The following is a 7,695-nucleotide window of genomic DNA, read 5'->3' as shown; positions in this document are numbered from 1 at the left end:
ATGGTCATCAAGACCTTTTATATCGGCAAATATAAGTTTCTAGTTTTGGTCCCCCCGGACCGTCACCTTCTATGACTTAGCTACACACCCTGCGATTAATGACCTATTAAAACCATGTCCAAATAATAAATTTACCATTTATTAACCAAGGCCAATATTGGTAGTATTATCATACCACCCCTTACTTTGATGTAACATCCATAGCCAAAATATTTAGCTTAAGGGGACCTTCCATTCCCTTCCAATAACCATATTAAATCCACTTAGGAGACTTTTATGTTCTCTAAAAGCATAACCATTTAGATGATAGACTTTCAAACTCATTTAAACCATGTATAAATCCTTTATCAAGCTTAAAATACACAACAGTCCCATTAAAAAAAGTCAATGCAATGAACATATATTTATAAGCATTTTATCAAACACCTTGGGGGCATAATATGACCAAAAAAAATTCCAAATACCATTAAAACATTACCATATATCAGTAACATAGTATCAGTACCTTAGTATTCAGTAATGTAGTATCAGTTTCTCACTTATTAGTGACCCAGATATCAATATCGATAGACTCAGTTATTTGGTATCCCACTATTCAAGTACTCAGCTATCAGTAAATCCATGTGATCAATAGAATCAATAGTTAGAACTCAGTATTCAATCCTATCACGATGTCAGATTCAGTTACATATGCATGCATGTATTCTCACGTTCATGTTATTCAGTCACCTAGTATTATTCATGCATATGAACCCCTTGTATTCAGCCTATCTCACTTGCATACGAGTACATTTAAAGTACTAATGCATTTTTGCTATGGTGTATCATACCATAGGTTTAGAGACACGAGCTCTAGAGCATCAGTAGATTCTAGATATCAGCAGTCAGTTAGCTGTGAGTCCTCATCATTCGAGGATGTTATTATTTGATTATGTCAATCTTTTAGTACATATTTATTTTAGTAGATGGAGTTAGTTGGGGACATGTCCCATCAACTCCTTATTCAGATAATTTAGAGGCTTTCATAGTATAGCATGTCTGATAGTTACTTCAGATTTATTTTGGTATTGATTGTACCATTTTTCAGACATTATTTTATCATATGTTTATTCAATTTTAAACCTTATGGACTTACAACTTCTATTCTGCATTTTACAGTGTATGTATATATATACCATATATTTAGCAGTGTACAGGTACAAATATTAGTTATGGGTTAGCTTATGTTCCTTTCGGGTCATGAATATCGTGCAGCATTTTGGTTACTAGATTCGGGGCTTTACATTATTAAAGTATTGTTGTGAGCAAGGTGTGGGTCGTGTGTTGATGTTGTAGTTATAACTTGGCCAAATGTTGAACTTATAGTTGGACATTGGTGTTGTTGTTTTAGCTCTTGAAAGGTTGTTTTTGTTTTCTTGTTGTTCATCACAACCTTCTCTCTTGCTAAAACCAAAACACAACATAAAGAAACTTGGTCCTTGTTGGAGTTTTTGTAGTTCACCTGGTTGTTGTGGAATTATTATTGTTCTTAGAGATTGTTGTGGGTTTCTCTTGTTGTGGTTATTGTGTTCTTGAAGTTCTTCATCATATTCCTCACCTTGTTAATACTAAAGTGAACTTAGATCTTCAAAAGGTGAAAGACAAGGTGTAGTACTTTTTAAGTCTTGAAAGATCTCCAACCACCAAAAGACTTTACATCTCATCTCTACCACTTTTCCATAAAACAAGGGTCCATGTTTTAAGGAGAAGTATAAAGAAATTCAAGTCTTCCTTTTTTTTGAAATTAGAAAAAAAACTATTCCAAGACTTATATCACTCTCCTTAACAAATTCCCACTACTTCCAAATTGTCAAATTGATCAAGACATCCAAATTGGAAAATAAAATTGTTGAGAATCAAGACAAATCACGGTCTGCCATGTCACCAATTACTGTTTACATGAGAAATTTTAAGCTCAAATTTTGATCTTCTTGTTTCATTTTGTGTCTTTAGTTTCATTTGTTGATCCCAATCTAACTTACAAGCTAGTAATAGATTGTAAGTTAGTTTTGAAATCATTCTTCGTGTTATCTTTTCTTTGTGTGCTTTAATTCTATCTCTCCTTTGTGTGCTTTAATTCTTTTGAGTCATTATAATACGTCCTTGTGTGTCTTTCTTACTCTTTGGAGTCAATTTAAATGTTGGATTCACCTCTCAACACCTCTCAGCATACAAGCAAACTTACAACACTTGTGAGATTGAGTGTGAGGGATCTGAGAGATAAGAAATAAAAAGAGAGAGTGAGGATATGTTTTTGTAAAACTAACATGTTTTCTACTTTTGTAGGTAACTTCTTGGATATAGAGGAATCCATTTTGGCCGACCTTGATGCTATTTCCCGAGAATTGGCTAAGGCAAATACAGGTCTTGAAAAATTAGGCTCAGATATGTCTACTATACTTTCGAGGTTGGATTGAGTGGAGAGTTGAAGGAACTCTTGTGTTTCTACTCCCAAAAATTTACCTCAAATGATCAATCCTCCAAGACCACCACCAAATGACATAAACATAAGCCAATCCACCAAATGTCATCAAACCTGAGACAAACATAGGTCAATCCCTTCTCCATTCAATCAAGTCTACCAAAAAAGACTTGGAAGCCAAATCCCTCCTGTCTAAGCTCTAAAACCGAAGCTCCACTTTACCAAATTAATCCTCCTAACCAAAACTACACTTCACTAAAATTGATATATCCATGTAGAGAAGAATGGTAGAAATAAACGTGACGGATATGAAGTCTACGGAGATGCTTGTATGATAGTAGGAGGCTTGTTTTTGATTAGATTGAAGAGAAAGATAAGGTTAAAAATGAAGATGTTGGCCGAGATGTGTTTTTGAGCTCTCAGGTTCCTCATATTTTTTTGCAGACTATTTTACGCCATCTCATGTTTTGCGGGTTGGTTGAATAATTTCTTTTGAAGTGACTAATTAAACAAGGTGAGGCCGTGAATTTGTGGACAAATTCCTATCAAGATGGAGAGGATGATATGATAATAATCACGGATATGGACTTTTGAGAGTGCATGTTGGATCTGAGCCTTGGTGTGTGCAAGTGAAGTGTAAAAAAGGGCCAAAACCCACCAAATCAGTCCACTTTTTACACTTGATGGGCGCCTAACCCTTGAGGGGTATTATGGATATTTTGTCTTCCATTTTGTAATAACTATTTAAGGATCATGTTAGGGATTCTTTAGTTAGTTTTTGAGAATGTTGTAAGTCATAAGACACTTAGAACACAAGTTCTCTCTCTGACGAGGCTTGGCTGGAACTAGGGCTATAACAAGTATGGAATGCCTTGTCTTGTATATTACTTTGAAACATCAATGTTTGAGAAGTGGAATTTGATCTTGTGTCACATAAGAGATTAATGAATTATTGTGTTTAGCGTTAAGGGTCCAAGAGTTGAATAGGCTCTTAGGTTATTAAGATTATCCCTTCATGTAGTCTATCCATCTATCCTTTGTTTTCTTTGTAATCTTATAGTTTGTGTTCTTGTTAATTCAAACTGTGTTTTGTTGTTCTTATATTATTGTTATCATCTTGCGTTCACCTTGTTCTTGTCATGTTTTTGATGTTTTCGTGTTAAAATACACCTTGTATCTTATTAAACTTATTGTTGTTGTTGAACTCGAGAAATGTAGTCCAAGGGTTCTCAGTTTATTCTTTAATGTGTGGACTATTTTGGACAAATTTTGGTGTTCCATGGATAATATCTTATCAGAGTTTATTGGGGACTTGTCCCATCAACTCCACAGTCAATTAGTTATAGGCTTTCAGACACTTTTAGAAAGCTAGTTAGTTATTAGATGTTATTGACAGTCCTTACAGTATTATTTTCAAACATATTATTTTAGAGATATTCTAAATTTTTAAACCATATGGCGTATCTAGCTTTGTTTTCCTCATATGTGTATCCTTTATTATCAGTTTGTTCAGTGCTCATAGCAGGTACCAGCTCATGGGTTAGCTTGTGGTCCCTTGTGATTTTAAACTCCTTGTGGCATCTAGGTTATACTCTCAGGGTGATACAAACTTTTTATTAGAGTCTTAAGGTTTTAAAGTTTCCTATGGAGTCTAAAATCCACGTTGAGAAGAGTTTTGCACATGGGTGTGAAATGCGCCACACTTATGGATAAGAGGCTACAAAAGGTTTTACGAAAAGTTTTCATTCTTTCAGTATTTATATCGTGCGGATGAGAACGATCTCAAGTTAAACTCTCTTTCTAATTCAATCTTCTTTCCATTTAAAAAACATGCCTCCCAAAAATAATAACACAAGGAGAAATGTGAATTAACCTACACCTCCGCCTATTTAGAAAAATCCCTAGATGAGCATGTTTCCCATACTAAATTTAAAGTTGTATTTACTACCTAAGATCTTTCAGTAGTAGCCTAGAATAATCAGAAGGCTGCTATCCCAGCCATTCCAGTGGATAATACTACCACAACTCAAATTTGGGACTTTACTCAAATAAACCCTCCTCTATTTTTGGGATCCAAGTCTGATGAGGATCCGCAGGAGTTCCTTAGCATGGTTCAGAAGGTAACTGACTTTATGGGTGTGAATTCTACTGAGAGTGAAAAGTTGGGTGCTTACCAGTTATAGTATGTTGCTCACACCTGGTATAAGCAGTAGAAGGGAGATAGAGAGGTAGATGTAGGGCCTATTAAATGGAAGAAGTTTGCTACAACCATTTTAGATAGGTTCTTTTCCTTGGAGTAAAGGGAATCTAAAGTGCAGGAGTTTATTAATTTAAGGCAGGGGAACATGAATGTGAAGGAGTATTCTCTTAAGTTTACTCAACTAGCTAGGTATGCTCTTAACATAGTGTCGGATGACATATCAAGGTTGAGTAGTTTGTCTCTAGTATAGCTAATAGCGTGGTCAAGGAGTGTAGGATCGTGATATTGATTAAGAAGATCGACTTGTCGATGTTGATGGTCCCTTCTTAACAGATTGATTAGTAGAAGTTTAAGGAAAGATAGAGGTAGAATAAAAGAGCTAGAATAATTAGCTTTAGTTTTGCTCAGCCAAGGTCAGAGGGTGGTAATCGTCCTAAATTTTTTCCAAAATCTTTAGCTTCATCTCCATCTTTATCTAGTGCACCAAGACTGAAGTTGAGAAATGATAATCGATATGGGGTCCTATCCCTAAGCCCCAAGGTAGTGTGAAATTGGTCGCACAAATCCTCTTTACCAGAAATGCAGTAAAAACCATCAAGGTATGTGTAGAGCGAGCAACGATGTATGCTTTGGGTATGGAAAGCTAGGTGACAGAGTTAGGGATTGTCCACATGGTGTTCAACAGGGTTAGTCCAGTCATCCCCCAGTTCCATCCGATCGCCCAACTCAGCAGGGTGCCTCTTCCAGTGCAACCAGTGGTCAATGCCCAAACAGATAGTATGCACTTCAGTCTTGGCAGGATTAGGAAAATTCTCCTGATCTGATTAATGGTATGTTGCAGGTCTTTCATTTACACATTTATGCTTTGTTAGATGTCAGAGCTTCTCTTTCTTTTGTAACCCCTTAGATAGCTGTTGATTTTGGTGTCAGTCCTGAGACTTTAGCAGAACCCTTTTTAGTGTCTACCCCAGTAGGTGTGTCTATTGTATCCAGACAGGTATACAGGAATTGTCCGATCATAATATCCCAGAAATCTACTTCAATTAATCTTGTGGAGTTAGAAATAATATATTTTGACATCATTCTCATCATGGATTAGCTCCAGTCATGCTGTGATTCAATTGATTGTAGAAATAGAGTTGTTCATTTTTAGTTTCTGAATAAACCAGTCCTAGAATAGAGAGGTAGTACTTCATCACTTAGGGGTCAACTTATTTTGTACCTTAGAGAGAGAAAAATGATATCCAAAGGGTGTGTTTACCATCTTATTTGAGTCAAAGAGTATAGTTTGGAGACTCCCAGTCTTGATTCATTTTAAGTAGTAAGGGAATTTCGAGATATGTTTCTCAAAGATCTTCCCGGAGTTCCTCCCAAAAGGGAAATTAACTTTGGCATTAATCTCCTTATAGATACCTAACCTATCTCTGTTCTGCCCTATAGATTGCCTCCAACAAAGTTTAGGGAGTTAAAAAAAAGTTGAAGGATCTCTTAGATAAGGGATTCATCAGGCCAAGTGTTTCCCCGTGGGGCGCTTTTCTCCTTTTTATGTGAAAGAAAGATGATTCTCTCAGAATGTGTATCGATTACCATCAGTGGAACAAATTCACCATTAAGAATAAGTACCCACTCCCCATAATGAATGACTTGTTTGACCAACTTTAGGGTACCGGTTATTTCTATATGATAGACCTCAGATCAAACTATTATCAGTTCAGAGTCAGAGAATGTGAAATTTCAAAAATAGCTTTCAGGACTTAGTATGGTCACTTTGAATTACTAATTAGGTCCTTTGGTCTAACAAATACCCCAACATATTTTATGCACTTGATGAACCTAGTGTTTAAGCAATACTTTAACATGTTCATCATAGTCTTCACTGATGATATTCTTGTCTATTCCCATAATGAAAATGATCACATAGACCACCTCAGAATAGTATTACATACTTTTAGAGCCCATCAGTTTTTTGACAAATTAGTAAGTATGAGTTCTGGCTAAGATCAGTAGCTTTCCCTGGCCACATTATTTATGATGATGATATTAGAGTTGATCCATAAGAGATTGAAGCAGTGAGAAACTAGCCCTGACCTATTTCTCTGTCAGATATTAGGATTTGTTTGTGTTTGAATGGCTATTACAGATGGTTTGTTGAAGGGTTTTTGTCTATTGCATCCCCCATGTCAAGATTGACTGAGAAAAAAAGTCAAGTTTCAGTGGTCAAATTCCTGTGAGAAGTGTTTTCAGGAGTTGAAGACTTGACTCACTTCAGCCCCAATTTTGACCTTACAAAATGGTTTAGATGGTTTGTTGTTTACTTTGATACTTCTAGAGTTTGTTTAGGTTGCATTCTGATGCAGAGAGGTATGGTCATATCCTATTCCTCTAGACAACTTAATCCCTATAAGAAGAATTATCCTACTCAAGATCTTGAGTTAGCAGCTGTTGTGTTTGCCTTGAAAATTTAGAGGTATTATGAGTGTGGGGTGCATGTTTATGTGTTCATGGACCACAAGTGTTTGCAGTATGTATTTTTGTATAGAGAGTTAAATCTTTATCAGAGAAGGTGGTTGGAATTGGTAAAGGATTATGATGTGAGTGTTTTGTATCATTCAGGCAAGGCCATGTAGTAGTAGATACCCTTAGTAGATTATCTTTGGGTAGTGTGGCTCATGTTGACAATGATAAGATAAGATAAAGTTGGTTCAGGAGGTTCATAAGTTGGTTAGATTAGGCGTTCATTTGGTTTACTTAGCTGAGGGTAGTGTATAGGTTCAGAATAGCTCAGAATCTTATTTGCTTGTCGAGGTGAAAGAAAATCAAGATAGGGATCCAGACTTGTTAAGTTAAAGGAGTCAGTTAGAGATTAAAAATTAGAGGTTTTCTCCCAAAGTGGAGATAGTGTGTTGTGTTACCAGGGTAGGCTATGTGCGTTGTGTTTTGACAGTTTGAGACAACGAATTCTTGCAGTAGCGCATGGTGCGCGTTACTCTATTCACCCAAAATCTACTAAGATATACCATGATTTGCAAGAAAT

Source organism: Capsicum annuum, unplaced genomic scaffold (assembly GCF_002878395.1).
Source record: "Capsicum annuum cultivar UCD-10X-F1 unplaced genomic scaffold, UCD10Xv1.1 ctg80173, whole genome shotgun sequence".
In the NCBI taxonomy this organism is placed as follows: Eukaryota; Viridiplantae; Streptophyta; class Magnoliopsida; order Solanales; family Solanaceae; genus Capsicum; species Capsicum annuum.
Note: the sequence above shows the minus strand (reverse complement) of the source record.